The sequence below is a fragment of the Hordeum vulgare genome, chromosome 7H (genome assembly GCF_904849725.1).
Source record: "Hordeum vulgare subsp. vulgare chromosome 7H, MorexV3_pseudomolecules_assembly, whole genome shotgun sequence".
Taxonomy (NCBI): Eukaryota; Viridiplantae; Streptophyta; class Magnoliopsida; order Poales; family Poaceae; genus Hordeum; species Hordeum vulgare.
Window position 1 is genome coordinate 448,783,537 of NC_058524.1, and position 10,303 is coordinate 448,793,839.

Consider the following 10,303-nt stretch of genomic DNA (forward strand, 5'->3'; position numbering starts at 1 on the left):
CATATGATCGTGTCATTTTGTTGCTATTGTTTTCTACATGTCAAGTATTCATTCCTATGACCATGAGATCATGTAACTCACTAACACCGGAAGAATGCCTTGTGTGTTTCAAACAACGCAACGTTACTGGGTGACTATAAAGGTACTCTACATGCATCTCCGAAGGTGTCCGTTGAGTTAGCATGGATCAAGACTGGGATTTGTCACTCCGTCTGACGGAGAGGTATCTCGGGGCCCACTCGGTAATACAACATAACATACAAGCCTTGGAAGCAATGTGACTAAAGAGTTAGTCACGGGATCTTGTATTAGGAAACGAGTAAATAGACTTGTCGGTAATGAGATTGAAATAGGTATGGATATACCGACGATCAAATCTCGGGCAAGTAACATACCGAAGGACAAAGGGAATGATATACGAGATTATATGAATCCTTGACATAGAGGTTCAACCGATAAGATCTTCATAGAATATGTAGGACCAATATGGACATCCAGGTCGCGCTATTGGATATTGACCGGAGAGTGTCTCAGGTCATGTCTATGTAGTTCTCGAACCCGCACGGTCTGCACACTTAAGGTTCGGTGACGTTTGGGTATCATTGAGTTGTAGGTGCTGGTGACCGAAGTTTTGTTCGGAGTCCCGAATGAGATCCTGCACGTCACGAGGAGTTCCGGAATGGTCCGGAAATGAAGATTGATATATATAGGAAGTTGGTATTTGGATTCCGGATGGATTTTGGGCATTACGGTAGTGTAACGGGAGTGACGAATGGGTACCGGGGGTCCACCAGGTTGGCCCACCACTCCCCAAGGAGGGCACATGGACTTGATGGTGGCGCAACAGCCCTTGATGGGCTGACTAGTCAACCCAAGAAAGCCCATGAGGTAAAAAGTAGAAAAATCAAAAGAGGTGGACAACTTGGGGAGGAGTCCTAATCCAAGTAGGATTGGAGGAGGACTCCTCCTCTCCTAGTTCGGCTGAGCCCGAGGGAGGTTCCATTTGTGCGCAAGCCTAGCCCCTCCTTCCTCCTATATATACTAGAGGTTTGAGGGTTTTTGAGACACAATTTAAGCCACGTGCTACCCTCTCCTCTAGATAGTAGTTCTTCCTCTAGATCAGATTTCGGTGGTGCTTAGGCGAAGCCTTGCAGGAATAGATCACCACCATCACCGGAGCACCGTCACGCTTCCGGAGAAGTCATCTACTTCCCCGTCTCTCTTACTGGATCAAGAAGGCAGAGATTGTCATCGAGCTGTACGTGTGCTAAACGTGGAGGTGCCGTCCATTCGGTGCTTGATCGGGACAGATCGTGGGACGGTGTCGATTTGGATCGCGAAGACGTTCCACTACATCAACCGCGTTTCTTAATGCTTCCCGCTATGAGATCTACAAGGGTATGTAGATCCGATCTCCCTCTCGTAGATGATCATCATCATGATAGGTCTTCGTGTGCATAGGAATTTTTTTCCCATGCAACATTCCCCAACATGGGGATGCCCCAGAAGGCATCCCATCTTTGTGTAACAATTATCGGTTTGTTTTCGTCTTTGCTTTGTTCATGTGATATGTGCAAATCTTGGAGCATCTTTTGCATTTAGTGTTCATTTTTTATTTTATGCACCATGCTAGTATGAGATAGTCCATGGTTGATTAATAGAATGCTCTTTGCACTTCACTTATATCTTTTGAGTATGGCTTTATAGAATGCTTCATGTGCCTCACTTATATCATTTGAAGTTTGGATTGCTTGTTTCTCTTCACATAGAAAACCGTTGTTTGCAGAATGCTCTATTGATTCACTTATACTTATTAGAGCATGATCTTTTGTAGAAATAATTAAACTCTCATTCTTCACTTATATCTATTTAGAGAGACAAGAGGAATTGGTCATTTGCATGGTTAGTCATAAAATCCTACATAAAACTTATGGATCACTGAATATGATATGTTTGATTCCTTGCAATAGTTTTGCGATATAGAGATGGAATATGTGGGAGGTACTAGTGAACGGTTGTGGTTAGTAAGAAATTTGGTGTTAAGGTTTGTGATTCCCGAAGCATGCACATATAGTCTCTCGTTATGCCGGGAAGTTGGAGCACAATTTATCCTTGATTATCTATCTTTGTGTCAAGGTCGGGGGCGCGTGATGGTTAACTCCTACCAACCTCCTTCCTAGGGGCATGCGTAGTAGTACTTTGCTTCAAGGGCTAATAAACTTTTGGAATAAGTATATGAGTTCTTTATAACTAATGTGAGTCCATGGATTGTACGCACTCTTACCTTTCCGCAATTTGCTAGCCTCTATGGTACCGTGCATTGCCCTTTCTCACCTCGAGACGTGGTGCAAACCTCGCTGGTGCATCCAAACCCCGTGATATGATATGCTCTATCACACATAAACCTTATTATTTCTTCCTCAAAACAGCCACCATATCTACCTATTATGGACTTTCCATAGCCGTTCCGAGATATATTGCCATGCAATTTCCACCGCCTCCGTTTCGCTTGAGCATTCATTGTCGTATTGCTTTATATGATCATATAGCTGACATAGTAGTTGTGGCTCAACCACCGTGTGCAACCATGTATGGGCGAGCACGCTCATGTGGGCGCGACCAGGCCGTGACCATCCAAACGAGGCCAACAACACATGGAGCTTCGAGAGCGGCGGTGGCAGCATCCTACGACCATGAATCAAAGGGGGGAATGGGGTTGGGGCAATCCGGGACTAGGGAGTCCTTTGTTCGTCTACCTATTCTCATGGGCCGGAATCTTTGGCTTGTTTGAACGTCAGCAAAAGTATTGGATCGGAGATGGACTCTTTCAAAGACTTGGCGTGCAATCCAAGGAGATGTAGTAATCGACGTATTCCTTCCCTATTGTAAGCGACCTTGTGTAACCCTAGGACCCCTAGCATCTGTATAAGCCAGAGGGCTGTAGTTTGTGAGACACATCAAGCTCATTGCATTTAGGGTTTAGACCACAACATCGATCTTGCAGTAGATCAACTCTGTACTCTGTACTGTCCATCAATAACAGCAAGAGCAGGATGTAGGGTTTTACCTCCATTAAGAGGGCCTGAACCTGGGTAGAACACCATCTCCATCGTTTCTTGTTACCCATCGACCTTAGATCTATAGTTCGGACCCCTACTCGAGATCGACCGGTTTTGACACCGACATTGGTGATTGATACGTCCATTTTGCATCATGTTTTCATGTTGATATTCATCGGTTCTTGGGCTGTTATTTCACTTCACGGTAAAATTATTATGCCTTTTCTCTCTTATTTTGTAAGGTTTACATGAAGAGGGAGAATGCCGGCAACTGGAATTCTGGCCTGAAAGTGGAGCAAGTTTGAGATACCTATTCTGCGCAACTCCAAACGCCATAAAAATCAATGAGGATTGTTTTCCCGATTTATCAAAAATACTGGGCCAAAGAAGTGCCAGAGGGGGGCGTGTAGGTGTCCACAAGCCTACACGGCGCGGCCACCCCCCCAGGCCGCGCCATGGGGGCTTGGGGGCACTCTGTTGGCCCACTTGCCCCCCTCTTTTGCTATATGGAGGGTTTCGTCCAGGAAAAAATCAGGGAGGAGCTTTTTCGTGGTTTCGCCGCAGCCATGAGGCGGAAATTGTTGGAATTATGCCCTAGAGTCAATAATAAATATAGTTATTATTATAATTCCTGTATCAAGATAATCGTTTATTATCCATGCTATAATTGTATTGAATGAAGACTTATATACATGTGTGAATATATAGACAAAACACTGTCCCTAGCAAGCCTCTAGTTGGCTAGCCAGTTGATCAAAGATAGTCACTGTCTTCTGATTATGAACAAGGTGTTGTTGCTTGATAACTGGATCATGTCATTAGGAGAATCACGTGATGGACTAGACCCAAACTAATAGACGTAGCATGTTGATCGTGTCATTTTGTTGCTACTGTTTTCTGCGTGTCAAGTATTTGTTCCTATGACCATGAGATCATATAACTCACTGACACCAGAGGAACACTTTGTGTGTATCAAACGTCGTAACGTAACTAGGTGACTATAAAGATGCTCTACACGTTTCTCCGAAGGTGTTCGTTGAGTTAGTATGGATCTAGTCTGGGATTTGTCACTCCGTGTGACGGAGAGGTATCTCGGGGCCCACTCGGTAATACAACATCACACACAAGCCTTGCAAGCAATGTGACTTAGTGTAAGTTACGGGATCATGTATTATGGAACGAGTAAAGAGACTTGCCGGTAAACGAGATTGAAATAGGTATGCGGATACTGATGATCGAATCTCGGGCAAGTAACATACCGAAGGACAAACGGAATGACATACGGGATTATATGAATCCTTGGCACTGAGGTTCAAACGATAAGATCTTCGTAGAATATGTAGGATCCAATATGGGAATCCAGGTCCCGCTATTGGATATTGACCGAGGAGTCTCTCGGATCATGTCTACATAGTTCTCGAACCCGCAGGGTCTACACACTTAAGGTTCGACGTTGTTTTATGCGTATTTGAGTTATATGGTTGGTTACCGAATGTTGTTCGGAGTCCCGGATGAGATCACGGAAGTCGCGAGGGTTTCCGGAATGGTCCGGAAACGAAGATTGATATATAGGATGACCTCATTTGATTACCGGAAGGTTTTCGGATTTACCGGAATGTACCGGGAATGACGAATGGGTTCCGGGTGTTCACCGGGGGGGCAACCCACCCCGGGGAAGCCCATAGGCCTTGGGGGTGGCGCACCAGCCCTTAGTGGGCTGGTGGGACAGCCCAAGAAGGCCCTATGCGCCATAGGAAGAAAATCAAAGAGAAAAGAAAAAAAGAGGAGGTGGGAAAAGGGGGAAGGACTCCTCCTTCCAAACCTAGTTGGACTCGGTTTGGAAGGGGTGGGTTGCCCCCCTTGGCTCGGCCGACCCCCTTGGGAGTCCGTGGACCCCAAGGCAAGGCTCCCCCTCCTCCCCCTATATATACGGAGGTTTTAGGGCTGATTTGAGACAACTTGGCCACGGCAGCCCGACCACATATCTCCACGGTTTTACCTCTAGATCGCGTTTCTGCGGAGCTCGGGCGGAGCCCTGTTGAGATAAGATCATCACCAACCTCCGGAGCACTATCACGCTGCTGGAGAACTCATCTACCTCTCCGTCTCTCTTGCTGGATCAAGAAGGCCGAGATCATCGTCGAGCTGTACGTGTGCTGAACGCGGAGGTGCCGTCCGCTCGGCACTAGATCGTGGACTGATCGCGGGACGGTTCGCGGGGCGGATCGAGGGACGTGAGGACGTTCCACTACATCAACCGCGTTTCTTAACGCTTTTGCTGTGCGGTCTACAAGGGTACGTAGATCGAATATCCCCTCTCGTAGATGGACATCACCATGATAGGTCTTCGTGCGCATAGGAATTTTTTTGTTTCCCATGCGACGTTCCCCAACAGTGGCATCATGAGCTAGGTTCATGCGTAGATGTCTTCTCGAGTAGAACACAAAAGTTTTTGTGGGTGGTGATGTGCGTTTTGCTGCCCTCCTTAGTCTTTTCTTGATTCTGCGGTATTGTTGGATTGAAGCGGCTTGGACCGACATTACTCGTACGCTTACGAGAGACTGGTTTCATCGCTACGAGTAACCCCGTTGCTCAAAGATGACTGGCAAGTGTCAGTTTCTCCAACTTTAGTTGAAATCGGATTTGATCGAGGAGGTCCTTGGATGAGGTTAAATAGCAACTCATATATCTCCGTTGTGGTGTTTGTGTAAGTAAGATGCGATCCTACTAGATACCCATGGTCACCACGTAAAACATGCAACAACAAAATTAGAGGACGTCTAACTTGTTTTTGCAGGGTATGCTTGTGATGTGATATGGCCAACGATGTGATGTGATATATTGGATGTATGAGATGATCATGTTGTAATAGATAATATCGACTTGCACGTCGATGGTACGGCAACCGGCAGGAGCCATAGGGTTGTCTTTATACTAACGTTTGTGCTTGCAGATGCGTTTACTATTTTTCTAGGATGTAGCTTTAGTAGTAATAGCATGAGTAGAACGACAACCCCGATGGCAACACGTTGATGGAGATCATGGTGTGGCGCCGGTGACAAGAAGATCGTGCCGGTGCTTTGGTGATGGAGCTCAAGGAGCACGTGATGATGGCCATATCATGTCACTTATGAATTGCATGTGATGTTAATCCTTTTATGCACTTTATTTTGCTTAGAACGACGGTAGCATTATGAGGTGATCTCTCACTAAAATTTCAAGACGAAATTGTGTTCTCCCCGACTGTGCACCGTTGCTACAGTTCGTCGTTTCGAGACACCACGTGATGATCGGGTGTGATAGACTCCACGTTCACGTACAACGGGTGCACAACAGTTGCGCACGCGGAACACTCGGGTTAAGCTTGACGAGCCTAGCATGTGCAGACATGGCCTCGGAACACATGAGACTGAAAGGTCGATCATGAATTATATAGATGATATGATTAGCATAGGGATGCTTACCACTGAAACTATACTCAACTCACGTGATGATCGGACTTGAGCTAGTGTAAGTGGATCATGAACCACTCAAATGACTAGAGAGATGTACTTTTTGAGTGGGAGTTTAGCGAGTAATTTGATTAAGTTAAACTCTAATTATCTTGAACATAGTCTAAGTCCACTTTGAATATATTTGTGTTGTAGATCATGGCTCACGCGACAGTCACCCTGAATTTTAATACGTTCCTAGAGAAAGCTAAGTTGAAAGATGATGGAAGCAACTTTGTAGATTGGGCTCGTAATCTTAAGCTAATCTTACAAGCTGGGAAGAAGGATTATGTCCTTAATGCTGCGCTAGGAGATGAACCACCCGCTACGGCTGACCAGGATGTTAAGAACGCTTGGTTAGCACGTAAGGAGGCCTACTCAGTAGTTCAATGTGCAGTCTTGTATGGCTTAGAACCGGGACTTCAACGTCGCTTTGAGCGTCATGGAGCATTTGAGATGTTCCAGGAGTTGAAGTTTATCTTTCAGAAGAACGCCCGGATCGAGAGGTATGAGACCTCCGATAAATTCTATGCTTGCAAGATGGAGGAGAACTCGTCTGTCAGTGAACATGTGCTCAAAATGTCTGGGTACTCAAATCGTCTAGCTGAGCTGGGGATTGAACTCCCGCAAGAGGCTATCACTGACAGAATCCTTCAATCACTGCCGCCAAGCTATAAAGGCTTTGTGTTGAACTACAACATGCAAGGGATGAACAAGTCTCCCAGCGAGTTGTTTGCGATGCTGAAAGTCGCAGAGTCTAAACTCCGTAAAGAGCATCAAGTGTTGATGGTGAATAAGACCACTAGTTTCAATAGAAACGGCAAAGGCAAGAAGGGTAATTCAAAGAAGAGCGGCAAGCCTGTTGCCAATCCGATGAAGAAACCCAAAGCTGGACCTAAGCCTGAAACAGAGTGTTACTATTGCAAGGGTATGGGTCACTGGAAGCAATTGCCCCAAGTATCTGGCTGATAAGAAGGCGGCCAAAGAAAAATCAGGTATATTTGATATACATGTTATTGATGTGTACTTAACCGGCTCTCGTAGTAGTGCCTGGGTATTCTATACCGGTTATGTTGCTCATATTTGCAACTCGAAACAGGAACTGCGGAATAGACGAAGGCTGGCGAAAGATGAAGTGACGATGCGCGTAGGAAATGGTTCCAAGGTTGATGCAATCGCCGTCGGCACAGTTTCACTTCAGTTAACATCAGATTAGTTATGAACTTGAATCATTGTTATTTAGTGCCTTCGTTGAGCATGAACATTATATCTGGATCTTGTTTATTGCGAGACGGTTACTCTTTTAAGTCAGAGAATAATGGTTGTTCTATTTCTATGAGTAACATCTTTTATGGTCATGCACCCAATGTGAGAGGATTGTTCATATTGAATCTTGATAGTGATACACACATACATAACATTGAGACCAAAAGAGTTAGAGTTAACAATGATAGCACCATATTTTTGTGGCACTGCCGCTTAGGTCATATTGGTGTAAAGCGCATGAAGAAACTCCATGCCGATGGACTTTTGGAGTCACTTGACTTTGATTCACTTGACACGTGCGAACCATGCCTCATGGGCAAGATGACTAAAACTCCGTTCTCCGGAACAATGGAGCGTCCAAGTGACTTGTTGGAAATCATACATACCGATGTGTGCGGTCCAATGAGCGTGGAGGCACGCGGCGGATATCGTTATTTTCTCACCTTCACTGACGATTTGAGTAGATATGGTTATGTCTACTTAATGAAGCACAAGTCTGAAACATTTGAAAAGTTCAAGCAATTTCAGAGTGAAGTTGAAAATCATCGTAACAAGAAGATCAAGTTCCTACGGTCTGATCGTGGGGGTGAATATCTGAGTTTCGAGTTTGGTGCTCACTTAAGACAATGTGGAATTGTTTCACACTTGACACCGCTTGGAACACCACAGCGTAATGGTGTGTCCGAACGTCGTAATCGTACTTTATTAGAGATGGTGCGATCTATGATGTCTCTTACCGATTTGCCGTTATCATTTTGGGGTTATGCATTAGAAACAGCTGCATTCACTTTAAATAGGGCACCATCAAAATCCGTTGAGACGACACCATACGAACTGTGGTGTGGCAAAAGTCCAAAGTTGTCGTTTCTTAAAGTTTGGGAATGTGATGCTTATGTCAAAAAGCTTCAGCCTAAAAAGCTGGAACCCAAAGCGGAAAAGTGCATCTTCATAGGTTACCCAAAAGAGACAATTGGGTACACCTTCTATCTCAAATCCGAGGGCAAAGTGTTTGTTGCTAAAAACGGAGCTTTTCTCGAGAAGGAGTTTCTCTCGAGAGAATTGAGTGGGAGGAAGATAGAACTTGATGTGGTTGTCGAACCTCTCATCCCTCTAGATGGTGGCGCAGGGCTAGGGGAAACCTCTGTCGTTGCGACGCCGGTTGAGGAGGAAGTTAATGATGATGATCATGAAACTCCGGTTCAAGTTTCTGTCGAACCACGCAGGTCGACAAGACCACGTGCTGCTCCAGAGTGGTACGGTAATCCCGTCATGTCAATCATGTTGTTAGACAACAATGAACCTGCAAATTATGAAGAAGCAATGGTGGGTCCAGATTCCAACAAATGGCTAGAAGCCATGAAGTCCGAGATAGGATCCATGTATGAGAACAAAGTGTGGACTTTGGAAGTACTACCTGAGGGCCGCAAGGCTATTCAGAACAAATGGATCTTTAAGAGGAAGACGGACGCTGACGGCAATGTGACCGTTTATAAAGCTCGACTTGTGGCAAAGGGTTTTTCACAAGTTCAAGGAGTTGACTACGATGAGACATTCTCACCCGTAGCGATGCTTAAGTTCGTCAGAATCATGTTAGCAATAGCTGCGTTTTTCGATTATGAAATCTGGTAGATGGATGTCAAAACGGCGTTCCTTAACGGTTTCCTTAAGGAAGAGTTGTATATGATGCAACCCGAAGGTTTTGTCGATCCTAAGAATGCTAACAAATTGTGCAAGCTCCAGCGATCCATTTATGGACTGGTGCAAGCATCTCGGAGTTGGAACAAATGCTTTGATGAGGTGATCAAAGCATTTGGGTTTATACAAGTGGTTGGAGAATCTTGTATTTACAAGAAAGTGAGTGGGAGCTCTGTGGCGTTTCTAATATTATATGTGGATGACATATTGTTGATTGGAAACAACGTAGAGTTTTTGGAGAGCATAAAGGATTACTTGAATAAAAGTTTCTCTATGAAGGACCTAGGAGAAGCTGCTTACATTCTAGGCATTAAGATCTACAGGGATAGATCAAAACGCCTGATAGGACTTTCACAAAGCACATACCTTGATAATGTTTTGAAGAGGTTCAAAATGGAACAATCCAAGAAAGGGTTCTTGCCAGTTTTACAAGGTATGAGATTGAGTAAGACTCAGTGCTCAGCAACTGATGAGGATAGAGAGCATATGAGCACCGTCCCCTATGCTTCAGCCATAGGTTCTATCATGTATGCAATGCTGTGCACTAGACCGAACGTTAGCCTGGCCATAAGTATGGCAGGTAGGTTCCAGAGTAATCCAGGAGTGGATCACTGGACGGCGGTCAAGAATATCCTGAAGTACCTGAAAAGGACTAAGGAGATGTTTCTCGTGTATGGAGGTGACGAAGAGCTCGCCGTAAAAGGTTACATCGATGCAAGCTTTCACACAGATCCGGACGACTCTAAGTCGCAAACCGGATACGTATTTATTCTTAATGGGGGTGCGGTAAGC